The sequence below is a fragment of the Ambystoma mexicanum genome, chromosome 14, assembly GCF_040938575.1.
Source record: "Ambystoma mexicanum isolate Mex_15411 chromosome 14, UKY_AmexF1_1, whole genome shotgun sequence".
NCBI lineage: Eukaryota > Metazoa > Chordata > Amphibia > Caudata > Ambystomatidae > Ambystoma > Ambystoma mexicanum.
In genome coordinates, this window is record NC_090940.1 from 638,090,857 (window position 1) to 638,104,483 (window position 13,627).

Consider the following 13,627-nt stretch of genomic DNA (forward strand, 5'->3'; position numbering starts at 1 on the left):
GCTCACTTTATGGCTAGCAACAAATCAGGCATTTTGTGCATTTCATTTTTAGTTGCACTTTCATTGTCTCGGGAGGATACCTCAACGGCACGGAGCAACACGGGTTCGATCCCGGGGCCCGCTTAGAAACCTCTGGGTATTAAGCACATTATAAATAACCTATCATATCATATAGCTTAACGTTGCATTTTACAAGCCCCTCTCCCCCAGCTGCGATGCATGTTTTGTTAGTATATAGGACAATGTTTCCTTAAACTTTTCTACCAACAGCCACAATAAATCTCCATAGAAACAAGCTTTGGCTAAGCCAATACGTCTTGCTTTGTAAAGGTGGAAGGTGTTTTTTGTGAAGCCCCCACCAGACAGGAGGCAATCTTAGCCACTGCATTTGCAACGCCAGGCCCATTGGCTTTACCGATGCTTGCTAAGTAATGTCTCAAGACTTATGCATGCAATTCTACGGTTGAGGTGATCTCTTGTAATGAGCTTAGAGGAAGGTCTATATATAGGCCACTGAGCGAGACCCATCTGCATCCGAGAGAAGAGCGACCCCGGGACACTGGAAAGAACCAACACGCGCAAGGTAAAAGGCCGGGAGGGATAATACTCACTGCACGTGAATGCACACAGAGAAAGCCTGGCACAGTATAGTGGGAATGTTAAGACTTTAGCGGGTTATGTGGGATGTATATGCGCAGAGAGCCTGTCCATTCACAGGAGGAAGGCTTCCAGGATGGAAATTACTTCTCTGATCAGATTAAATTACCTCTGTCCGTCAGGTAAAGATTTACAGTAAGCCAATTTTTGCCCAATCCAGACTGCGGCTACAATTAGCCAAGGGATACAGTGACTAGTGATTAAATAATAGATATGGGGAAAGAGAAATATACCTATCTATCCCTCTACCTATCCAGCTATCTAAATATCCCTCTACCTGTCTATCTATCCCTCTACCCATCTATATTAATCTGCGCCCATCTATCTACCCATCTACACATCTATCTCTCTATCCCTCTACCCATCTATCCCTCTACCTGCCTATCTATCCATCTATCCCTCTACCCATCTGTGTAGCTATCTATCCTTCTACCCATCTATCCCTCTACCCATCTATCTCTCAATCTATCCTGCTTCCTATCTGTCTACCTATCTATCTCTCTACCCGCCGGTCTCTCTAGCTATCCATCCCTCTACCTGTCTATCTAGCTATCCCTCTATCCATCGATGTAGCTATCTATCAAGCTATCTATCCATCTACCCATCTATCGATCCCTCTACCCATATATGTAGCTATCTCTCCATCCCTCTACCCATCTATCTAGCTAGCCATCCCTCTACCTGCCTATCTAGCTATCTCTCTACCAGCCTATCTAGCTATCCCTCTACCCATCTATCTAGCTATCTATCCCTCTATCTGTCTATCCAGCTTTCCCTCTACCATCTATCTAGCTATCTACCCCTCTACCCCTCTATCTATCTATTTATCTATCCAGATATCCCTCTACCCATCTACCTGTGTAGCTATCCATCTAGCTATCTATCCCTCTACCCATCATTCTCAGCTATGTATCTATCCGTCTATGTAGCTATGTAAGCCTCTACTTGTATGTCCCTCTTCCTGTCTATCTATGTAGCTATCTAGCTGGCTATCCCTCTAACCATTGATGTACCTACCTATCCCTCTACTTGCCTAGTTATCTATCCATTCCTGTACCCATCTATCTATTACTCTAACCGTCTATCTATCCTTCCACCCATCTATCTCGTTTATGTAGCTACCTATCCCTCTATCTGCCTAGCTATCATCCCTCTACCCATCTATTGCTCTACCTGTCTATCTATCTAGCTATACCGCTACCCGTCTAATTATCTATCCCTCTATCTATCCCTGTCTATCTACCCCTCTACCAGTCTATCTACCCCATCCCTCTACCCCTCTATCTATCCCTTTACCAGTCTATCTATCCCTCTACCCGTCTATGCATCTATCTATCCCTCTATCTCTCCCTCTACTCGCCTATCTAGCTATCTATCCATCCTTCTACCTGTCTATCTACCTCTCTACCCATCTACCCATCTATCTATCCCTCTCCAACCGTTTATCTGTTCCTCTACCCACCTATCTGTCGGTCGGTCTGTCTATCTATCTATCTATCTATCTATCTATCTATCTATCTATCTATCTATCTATCTACCCCTCTACCCGTCTATTTATCCTTCTACCTGTCTATCTAGCTATACAGCTACCCATCTATGTATCTATCCCTACACCTATCCATCCCTCTACCTGTCTATCCCTCTATCCCTCTATCTACCCCTCTACCCACCTAGCTATCCCTCTACCGGTCTATTCCCTCTACCCGTCTATCTATCTCTCTACTTGCCTATCTATCCCTCTACACGTCTATCTATCCCTTTACCCGCCTATCCATCTTTCTATATATCCCTCTACCCATCAATCTATCCCTCCACCCTTTTATGCATCCATCTATCCCTATATCTATCCTTTTGCCTGCCTATCGAGCTATTTTATCCATCCCTCTACCCTGTCTAGCTAACCCTCTACCTGTTTATCCCTCTACCCATCTATCTATCCCTCTACCTATCTATCTATCTATCTATCTATCTATCTATCTATCTATCTATCTATCTATCTATCTATCTATCCCTCTACCTTTCTATCTATACCTCTACCTGTCTTTTTACCCCTCTACCCATCTATCTATCCATCTACCTGTCTATCCATCCCTCTACCCATCCATCTATCCCTCTACCTGTCTATCTATCCCTCTGCCTGTCTATTTACCCCTCTACCCATCTATCTATCCCTTTACCCATCTATCTTTCCCTCTACCTGTCTATCTAGCTCTCTACCCATCTAACTATCCCTCTACCCATCTATACATCTATCTATCTATCTATTTATCTATCTATCCCTCTACCCACCTATCTATCTACCCCTCTACCCGCCTATTTATCTGTTCCTCTGCCCGTCTATCTGTTCCTCTACCGTCTAGCTATCTGTCCCCCTACCCGTCTAGCTATCTATCCCTCTACCCACCTATCTAACTGGCCCTCTACCTGTCTATCTCTCCCTCTACCTGTCTATCTATCTGTCCCTCTACCTGTCTATCTATTCCTCTACCCACCTATCTATCTATCCCTCTAGCTGTCTGCCTGTTCCTCTGTCCATCTATCTATCCCTCTTCCTGTCTATCTGTCTGTTCCTCTACCTGTCTATCTATCCCTCTACCCATCTATCTGTCCCTCTACCCATCTATCTATCCCTCTACCCACCTATCTAGCCCTCTGCCCGTCTATCTATCCCTCTACCTGTCTACCTCTCCCTCTACCCGGCCATATATCTGTCCCTCTACCTGTCTCTCTACCCACCTATCTATCCATCTACCCCTTTACCCCATCCCTCTACCAATCCATGTATCCCTCTACCCGTCTATCTATCCCTCTACCCATCTATCTATCCATCCCTCTACCCGTCTATGCATCTATCCATCCCTCTACCTGTCTATCTAACCCTCTACCTGTCTATCCCTCTACCCGTCAGTCTATCCCTCTACCCATGTATCCATCCCTCTACCCGTCAGTCTATCCCTCTACCCATCTATCTATCCCTCTACCTATCTTTCCCTCTACCTGTCTATTTACCCCTCTACCCATCTTCCTACTCCTCTACCCATCTATCCTCTACCTGTCTATTTATCCCTCTACCCATCTGTGCATCTCTCCCTCTATCTATCCCTGTACTCATCTACCCGTCTATCCATCTATCCCTCTACTCGCCTATCTATCTACCCCTCTACCCCTCTAACCGCCTATCTTTCTGTTCCTCTGCCCATCTATTTGTCCCTCTACCCGTCTATCTGTCCCTCTCCCCGCCTATCTGTTCCTCTACCCGTCTATCTGTCCCCGACCCGTCTATCTATCCCTCTACCCATCTATCTATCTGTCCATCTACCTGTCTATCTCTCCCTCTACCTGCCTATCTCTCTGTCCCTCTACCTGTCTATCTCTCCCTCTACCCATCTATCTGTCCCTCTACCCATCTATCTGTCCCTCTACCTGTCTATCTATTCCTCTACCTGCCTATCTATCCCTTTACCCATCTATCTATGCCTCTACCCGTCTACCTATTCCTCTACCCACCTATCTATCCCTCTACCCACCTATCTATCCCTCTACCCGTCTATCTATGCCTCTACCCATCTATCTATCCCTCTACCTGTCTATCTTTCCCTCTACCTGTATATTGACCCTCTACCATCTATCTATCCCTCTACCCGTCTATCTATCCCTCTACCCATCTATGCATCTATCTATCCCTCTATCTATCCCTCTACCCATCTACCCGTCTACCCGTCTATCTAGCTATCCCTCTACCCGCCTATCTACCCCTCTACCCTCCTATCTATCTGTTCCTCTGCCCGTCTATCTGTTCCTCTACCCGCCTATCTATCTGTCCCTCTACCTGCCTATCTATCCCTCTACCCATCTATCTTTCCCTCTACCTGTCTATCTCTCCCTCTACCCGTCTATCTCTCTGTCCCTCTACCAGTCTATCTCTCCCTCTACCCGTCTATCTATCTGTCCCTCTACCCATCTATCGGTCCCTCTACCTGTCAATCTATTCCTCTATCCACCTATCTATCCCTCTACCCATCTATCTATCCCTCTACCTGTCTGTCTGTTCCCCTACCCTTCCATCTATCGCTCTACCCATCTATCTGTCTATTTCTCTACCTGTCTACCCATCCCTCTACCCATCTATCTGTCCCTCTACACATCTATCTATCCCTCTACCCGCCTATCTATGCCTCTGCCCATCTATCTATCCCTCTACCGCCTATCTATCCCTCTACCCCATCCCTCTACCCATCTATATTTCCCTCTACCTGTCTATCTCTCCCTCTACCCGTCTATCTCTCTGTCCCTCTACCAGTCTATCTCTCCCTCTACCCGTCTATCTATCTGTCCCTCTACCCATCTATCGGTCCCTCTACCTGTCAATCTATTCCTCTATCCACCTATCTATCCCTCTACCCATCTATCTATCCCTCTACCTGTCTGTCTGTTCCCCTACCCTTCCATCTATCGCTCTACCCATCTATCTGTCTATTTCTCTACCTGTCTACCCATCCCTCTACCCATCTATCTGTCCCTCTACACATCTATCTATCCCTCTACCCGCCTATCTATGCCTCTGCCCATCTATCTATCCCTCTACCGCCTATCTATCCCTCTACCCCATCCCTCTACCCATCTATCTATCCCTCTATCCATATATCTATCCCTCTACCCGTCCATCTATCCATCCCTCTACCCGTCTATGCATCTATCTATCCCTATATCGATCCCATCCCTATATCGATCCCTCTACCCACCTACCTAGCTATCTATCCATCCCCCTACCTGTCTATCTATCCCTCTACCTGCCTATCTATCCCTCTACCGGTCTATCCATCCCTCTACCCACCTATCTACCCCTCTACCTGTCTATCCATCCCTCTACCCACCTATCTATCCCTCTACCTATCTATCTGTCCCTCTATCTACCCTTCTACCCACCTACATATCCCTCTGCACAGCTTTCTATCCCTCTACCCATCTATCTAGCCCTCTCCAACTGTCTATCTATCCCTCTACCTGTCTATCTAGCTATACCGCTACCCATCTATTTATCTATCCTCCACTTATCTCTACCCTTCTACCCACCTAGCTATCCCTCTACCGGTCTATACCTCTACCCGTCTATTTATCCCTCTACTGGTCTATACCTCTACCCGCCTATCTATCCCGCTATCTCGATGCTGCAAAAGTTTGTGTTCATCGTTGGGGGTCGCAGGCTTGAACACCTCGCCCCCACTCCCCAAATTCGGTCATTGTTTAAATCCTACCAATTTAATAAATGGATTCACAATATGGCAGGCTGTAGTAAGAATGATTTTTTAAGCGTGGGTGCGCGAGAGATATGTTAACAGCTCCTGCTCACATGATCCCTTTTTGATTTTGAAAGAGGATGCGTTTGGAAGCGCGAGTGTAAAGGCTGCGGGAGTGGCGGGGGGGGGGGTGGGGGCGCGGCCCGGGGTCGCAGTTTGCTTGAGAGGGAATTATGGGATGTCTTCTACTCTTTTTCTTTTCGTGTTCTTGGGGCCGACCCTATGACTCACCCCCACTCGTGTGTAGCGTTGGGGGCAGGGCAGCGACTTGCTATGCTGTGATGGGGGAGGGGCCAGGGAGGATAACAGAACTGCCCGTCATGCTGCTGTCTCGGCACGGACTTATGGAGTCAGGGGAACCCAGGGAAAGCCCCGTTTTCTGCGTTTCAATGGGCCCCCGTGCCTCCTTCACACGCCATCAATAGAGGGGGCTCGATGGGGAGGGCACATAATATCCTGTATTAAAGGAGCTATTGGAAGCAGGGGTGAGTTCGTATGGCCATCCTACAAGGCCCATTGAGTATAAGGTGCTTATCATGAACCAAGGATATCCATGAATTGGGAAAATGCACATGTGTGGAGCCAAAATATCTGAAAAGCTAAACTTGTTGGGAGGTTTTGTTCCTTAGAAAAGGAGGGGGTTTAATCCCCTTCTGAATGGGACTTTACTCAGACCTGGCTCAGCCAGTTGAGCCCCAGAGCAACAGAGAGAACTAGGCACCCGTTAAGGATGAGGTCACTATGGCACTCAGCCGCGGCACTGGGTAGAGTTATGCCGTCGAAGAAGCTCCACGTGAAGGAGGCCTTGGGAGGCTTAGTCACTAGAGGAAAGCAGTGCCTGCAGAGGGTAGGGTTATGCTGTGGAATGATATGATATGATCGTTTATTTATAGAGCGCCTATACAGAATGTGTTTCAAAGCGCTTCAAGGCAAGGGAGGGAACTAGGGAAAATACAATGACATTCTTACAGGCCATGAACAGTAAGGATGTGAAATTAACTATCGTACTCGGCCTGATGACATTTCAGATAGTGCAAGAGCTAAGACATAGATAAGGAAGGGAGGGAGGGAGAGAGTGGGAAGTGGAAACAGACAGGCGACTACCGTACCAGGCCTGACGACATTCCTGGTAGAGCCGGAGAAAAACAAAAGGTGAGGGAGAGGGGTGAAGAAAGGGAGGGGAGGAACAAAACAAGCGACTATGATACTAGGCCTGACGACATTTCAGATAGTGCAGGAGGGGCCCTGGGAAGGAAAAAAACAGTAATGTGAGGGTGGAGGAAGCAGACGAGTTTGCTATCATATTAGGTTCAGGAACAATTCTGATAGAGTAAGTGCATAGAAGAAAGTAAGGGGAGGAGATAGGAAAAGGGAGAAGGGAAAGGAGGAGAGAACAGAGAGTAAGCAGTCAAAAAGAGTGGAGAAGCAAGAGGGGAGAGTGAATACAATTGCAGAAGTCAGTAGTAACACATAATGTTGCAAGCCTGGATACAAGATGAAGATGGGAACAGCATGATTCAGGGCCACCATGAGTACAAGATGCAAAGGAAGTCCAGCATGAGAGTTGGGAAAGAGTGAAGCACCGAGAATGAATGATGTCCATAAAAGTGAAATCCAGCATTGGCCACAAGACGGTGATGGTGAAACCAGAATCTATCAGGACAGACTCCAGCAGAAGTAGGCTGGAGGAGGTTGAGGTGGAGCAGGGTAGAAGAATCAAGCTAAACAGGCAACACCTGTGTGCGAGAAGGGGGGGGCACAAGGCAAAATCACATGGGCACCAGAGGGGGTGGGGATGGCCGTGGGGACAGAGGGGTAACACATGTTGGTGCATGCTTACCTGCTGTCTGAGCAGGGGGTCGGGCCTTGGGTCCTCCTGGTCCAAACAGGAATTGCCCGTTTCTTCGTCTGCCCTTCGTTGCAGACGCCTGGGCGAGAGACGCCCCTGATCTAATAGTTAAGAGCAGGAAGGAAGAGGCAGGGCTAAGAAGGTGGGTGGTGCTTAGACCAGGTGACCTAGATCCACTTGAACCTGCTCCCCTTCTGTAAAGGAAAAGAGGCTGGAGGGCTCCTTAAGTAGGGAAACAGAGCAGCAAGCAGGAAGGTATCAGGTGGGCGGGGCTTGCTAAGTGGTGAAAAAGAGCAGCAAACAGGAAGGCACCAGGTGGGCAGGGCTTGCTAAGTGGTGAAAAAGAGCAGCAAGCAGGAAGGCACCAGGTGGGCGGGGCTTGCTAAGTGGTCAAAAAGAGCGGCAGGGAGGAAGGCACTAGGTGGGCGGGGCTTGCTAAGTGGTGAAAAAGAGCGGCAGGGAGGAAGGCACCAGGTGGGCGGGGCTCGCTAAGTGGTGAAAAAGAGCGGCAGGCAGGAAGGCACTAGGTGGGCGGGGCTTGCTCAGTGGTGAAAAAGAGCGGCAGGCAGGAAGGCACCAGGTGGGCGGGCCTTAGGCCAGGTGACCTAGATCCACTTGCACCTGCTCCCCATCTGCCGAATTGCAGAATAAACTCCCTGCAAAGGTGGCCTTGGGAGGCTTAGTCATTAGAGGAAAGCAGTGCCTGCAATGGGTAGAGTTATGCTGTCATGCACCAGCCCTGGAAGATCTGGAGTCGATGGAAATACTACAAACATGGTCCTGGTTGTTCCCAGTTGACGGTCTAGTGTATTTCCAATATGGGTGTCGTAACCTATGAACAACATTGCAAACTGGCGTTTGGTGCGTTGTATCAGATTTTGTTACGTGCGCTGCCAGTCCCTTTCCTAAAGCGACTTGCCTCACAGAGCTTTCTCTCGTCTTCTTAACCTTCATACCTGTCTATTAGTTTCATCTTCCTATTTTCCCGCACGCTGGGATCATTCAGGTCTTCCGGTAAGGTGGCGGGAGCTTTTTTCACTATTCTTTCGTGCACATAGCGTTGACTATCTTTGTAAGAAACGCTACCTTCGTTTATGTGTCTTACCTCGGCTACCTCTTTTAGCCTCCTCCTGCTCTGTTCTATTACCGCTTTCCTCGGTAACATGAGTCTTTCTGTTCTTGATCAGTTCTTTAATTTCTCCGTTCTTGCTTTCTGAGTTTATATCTTTCTGTGAACCTTTAAGCAAATATTACCTGCTCTCCTGGTTTCCTGGATCGGAACTTGCCTTCCCCGTTCCGCCCCTTGTTCGGACCACCTTCATCTCATTCTGGTGTTACAGTACCGCCTGTTTCGATTCCATTCTAAGCCTGTCATCAAGGGATCAGAGATTCCAGTCTCATTCCATGTGGTAACGTTGGAATGGAAGGAAGCTGCGAAGTTGGAGGAGTTACTAGAAGTTACAGGTGAGGAGGAGTTAGGTGAAGGGGATTCAAGTCGTGACAGTATACAACGCCCAAGTGTACCCATGGCATCTCTGGAGCAGTTTCAAGAACTATGCAACGCCATTCAAGGACTTAGAGTGGAAATGCAAACCCTTCATGCGGAGAACCTTACTCTTCGTCAACAGGCTGCGGCCAGAGATGAAGGCAAGGATGATTTTACCACCGATGCTGTTTTCTTATGGCAAGTATGGCAAGTTTGAGGGAGACCCCAAGACGATAAAGGAGTTCCTGGATGCTTGTGCAGTATATTTCTCCTTCAGACCCAGAGCCTTCTAATCTGGAAGGTCTTGGTTTGGATTAATTATATCTAATTTAGCAGGAAGCGCCCTGGCCTGGGCCACCCCCTAGTTACTAATCAAGACCCTTCAATTAATGATTACGCCTTATTTGTGCAAGGTTTCAGGAACTGTTTTGAACGTCCCGAGGTCCAGTATACCAAATACGAAGCCCTCCTTAATGTCAAACAGGGTAATCAGGATCTGCAAGCTTACATTGCGCAGTACCAGAGTCTGGCGGTTTCTGCAGGTTGGCCAGACACAGCTCAACAGACTATTTTTAGAAGAGGGCTAAACGAGGATATTAAAGACGAGCTAGCCCGTGTGGCTCGACCAAACAACTTTCAGGAACTAGTCACTCTAGTCCTCCAGATCGAATTCCGTCTTCAAGAGAGACGTTCGGAAACGAAGAAGAGGAAGAGGATACTCACAACGGTATAGCCCCCCTCAAGGACGGAGGGAACGACCAACACTGGAAGAACCCATGCAGATAGGATCGGCTAGGGGGCCCTTAAGTAAAGCAGCAAGGAGGAGAAGACAAGAATTGAACCTCTGTATGTATTGCGGATCCTCTAAACACGCCCTCAAGGATTGTTCGGAAATCCCCTTCAAACGGCAGGGAAATGTCAGACCCCAGGTTTATGCAAGGGAGACCATGGGGAAGACCGCCCAAACCCTTGCAACCTTACCAGACCCAGCCACGAAGGAGTAGAAGACAATCGCCTAATGGTGTTTCAAGTCTCCTTTTCCTACAGACCGAAGCATACTACCTCGATGTTGGCAATGCTAGACTGTGGTGCTGCAGGAAACTTCATAGACGTCACCTGGGCCCAAGAAAACCAGATCCCACTCCGGGAGAAAACAAAACCTGTGCCTGTAGAGGGTGGGGACGGACGCCCTTTATCCTCTGGACCTATAACTATGGAGACTGTTCCGGTCACGTTGGAGATGAGTCACCACATCAAAACCCTCAGCTTTGATGGCATCACGGTGGCCCATTTCCCCCTGATATTAGGGGTTTCCTGGCTAAGACGTCATACCCCAGTATTGATTGGGCTACAAACAAACTGAGCTTTGATTCAGACTTTTGTGGTGAACACTGTATGAAGGGGCTCAAGGCTGAGGTCCAATCCAGTAACACCGAAATGCACTCAAGCGTCTCAGTCTCTTCCATTCCAATACAGTATCAGTCCTTTTCAAAGGTTTTTGAAGACTTAAACCCCAGACTCCTCCCACCTCACCGTCATGAAGACTGCAGCATTGACCGCAAGGAGGAAGTCTCTCTTCCATTTGGACGGATGTATCCGTTGTCATTATCAGAAAAAGAAGCTCTGTAGGAGTACTTAGAAGCAAATCTTGAAAATGGGCTTATACGACCTTCGAAGTCCTCAGGTGGGGCTTCATTGTTCTTCATATCTAAAAAGGATTCGAAGGAATTACGCCCCTTTATTGACTATAGGGGTTTAAATAGCATTAAAATCCGAGACAGATACCCAATGCCGCTTATTTGAGATATCCTCGAAGCAGTTAGGAACTCCAAGGTCTTCACTAAACTCGACCTCCGAGGTGCCTAGCATTTGTTAAGAATTAAGAGTGGGAATGAATGGAAGACCGCATTCAGAACACCGCTGGGGTTATTCGAGTATTTTGTGATGCCCTTCGGATTGGTGAACGCCCCAGCGGTGTTTCAGAGGTTTGTGGATTAGATCTTTGCAGACATTCTATATATATCTGTAGTAGTGTATCTGGACGATATATCGATCTTCTCACCTTCCTTGGAAGAACATTGAATCCATGTCAATGAAGTTCTTCAGAGATTACAGGAGAATCATCTCTTCGCCAAACCGGAGAAGTGTATCTTCGAGGCTTCTGAGATACCATACCTCGGATTTATATTGTCAGCAAATGGGGTTCGTATGGATCTTAACAAGATTCAGGCGATAGATCGATGGCCCAAACCATCTTCAGTTAAGGAGGTGCAACGTTTCCTGGTCTGGCAAATTTCTATCGCTGATTTATCCCAAGATTCTCAGACCTCGTACTACCCATCACTTCACTTCTCAAGAAGGGAAGAGTCTTTCAGTGGGGAACCGAAGCGCAAGAGGCATTCAAGAGCCTTAAGAGACTTTTCACCTCAGCACCAGTCCTGTTGCAATCCAATCAGACCAAGCCTTTTGTCCTGGACGGACGCCTCAGGAGGCGCCTTAGGGGCAGTATTGTTACAAGAGGACATGGATGGGAAAGAACACCCCATAGCATATTACTCCCGTACCCTGACTGGAAACGAACAGAACTACTCTGTACTCGAGAGACAGCTGTTAGCTATGTGAGCTGCCTGCCAAGAGTGGAGACATCTTTTGCAGGGGGCTTCCCAACAGTTCACCATCCGTACGGATCATAGAAAATTGAAGGTACTCCAACAAATGGAGTGCAGAAACTCGAGGCATGCTCGCTGGGCTTACTACTTTTCCAATTTTGATTTCCAGATTACCTATATACCTGGATCTCAGAACAGCATCGCCGACGCTTTATCCCGAAGCTGGTCAGAAGAAGAGACGCCTGAAATAAACACAGAAAGGATCCTACCTGAGCATCATTTCCAAAGGATAGCTAACATCTTTCTAGAGGAGGCCCACAGCGGGTTGGAGAACTATACACAAGAGGAAAGACAAGCATATCACTTACAAGAGGTTGGAGGGTTGTGGTTTCACCAGTCCACCCTCTTTCTACCTACACCAACTCTTCAGAATCAGGCTATGAGATTTTGTCATGACCTACCATTGGTAGGACATAAAGGCGAAAAAACAACTTACGAATTGATATCTAGAAGGTTTTGGTGGCCGTCTATGCGAAAGCATATCGCCTTATATGTCTCTACTTGTCTCATCTCTGCCATCAACAAGACACCTTGACAAAGACCATTAGGGCTCCTTCACCAGGCAGAAACACCTTCACGTCCTTGGGAAAATCTTTCCATGGATTTTATAGTGGAACTACCTCCCTCAAACGGTAGAACAGCGATTCTGGTGACAATTGATTCCTACACAAAATTAGCTCACTTTATAGCCTTACCGGGTGTACCTTCGGCCTCAGAGACTGCTGCTATATTTCTTAAGGATACAGTAAGACTACATGGATTACCGAAGATAATAATCAAAGAGAGAGGTACACTAATCACCTCCAAGTTTTGGAACTCACTATGTCATCAACTAGGAATACAGAGAACTCTGACCTCGGATATCATCCTCAATCAAATGGACAGAGAGAGAGAGAGAGATTGAATGCTAACTTAGAGCAGTACTTTTGTTGTTTTTGTAACAGGGAGCAAGACAATTGGGCTTCTTTAATACCAATGGCTGAATTTGCCTACAATAATACGCATCAAACAGCGATCAAGATGAGTCCTTTCAAATGTACCTATGGGTATCATCCACACCACTTACAAGGGGCATTATCTATGATTACCCAGACCAAGACTCCAGCCATAGAAAAGATGTTAACGGATCTCAGCGTCTCCCACAAGGAAGCGTTAGAAGCATTGGAAGACAACAGAAAGAGATATAAGGAGTATGCAGACACCAAGAGAGGCCCTACTCCTTCATGGAAGCCGGGAACACGGGTCTGGCTTTCAACTCGATATTTACCTCGCTGGATCCATATGGGTAAATTTGCAGCTAGATATATCGGTCCATGTCGGATACTATCCAGGATCAATCCGATAGCTTTCAAACTACAGCTACCCTGTGCTCTAAGGAGAATTCACCCAGTCTTCCATACTTTGCTTCTCAAAACTCATAAAGAAGATCCATACAAAAGAACCCTGAAGAAACCGATTACCGCTCCTCCCACTGAGCCTGAAGAGTATGAAGTTGCCATACTAGTCGATTCTCATTACAGAGGAGGAACACTCCAATACTTAGTCCATTCGAAGGGCTACCCTATTACTGAAAGGACATGGGAACCAAGGTCCCATGTACGTGCTCCCAGACTTATACAACGATTCCACAGACTATATCCGGGGAGGCCTGGAGGAAGCAAGTATCGAA

General features: G+C 47.3%; 1 long non-coding RNA gene across 1 annotated transcript in view; it reads left to right on the plus strand.

Annotated features, from left to right (window-relative positions):
* Window positions 1-530: 530 nt before the first annotated feature.
* LOC138527094 (uncharacterized) overlaps window positions 531-13,627 on the plus strand; it is a 229,503-nt gene continuing 216,406 nt past the window's right edge. The window contains exon 1 of the long non-coding RNA XR_011283811.1: window positions 531-583. This is a non-coding gene — a long non-coding RNA (uncharacterized lncRNA). The remainder of the gene's footprint in view (window positions 584-13,627) is intronic.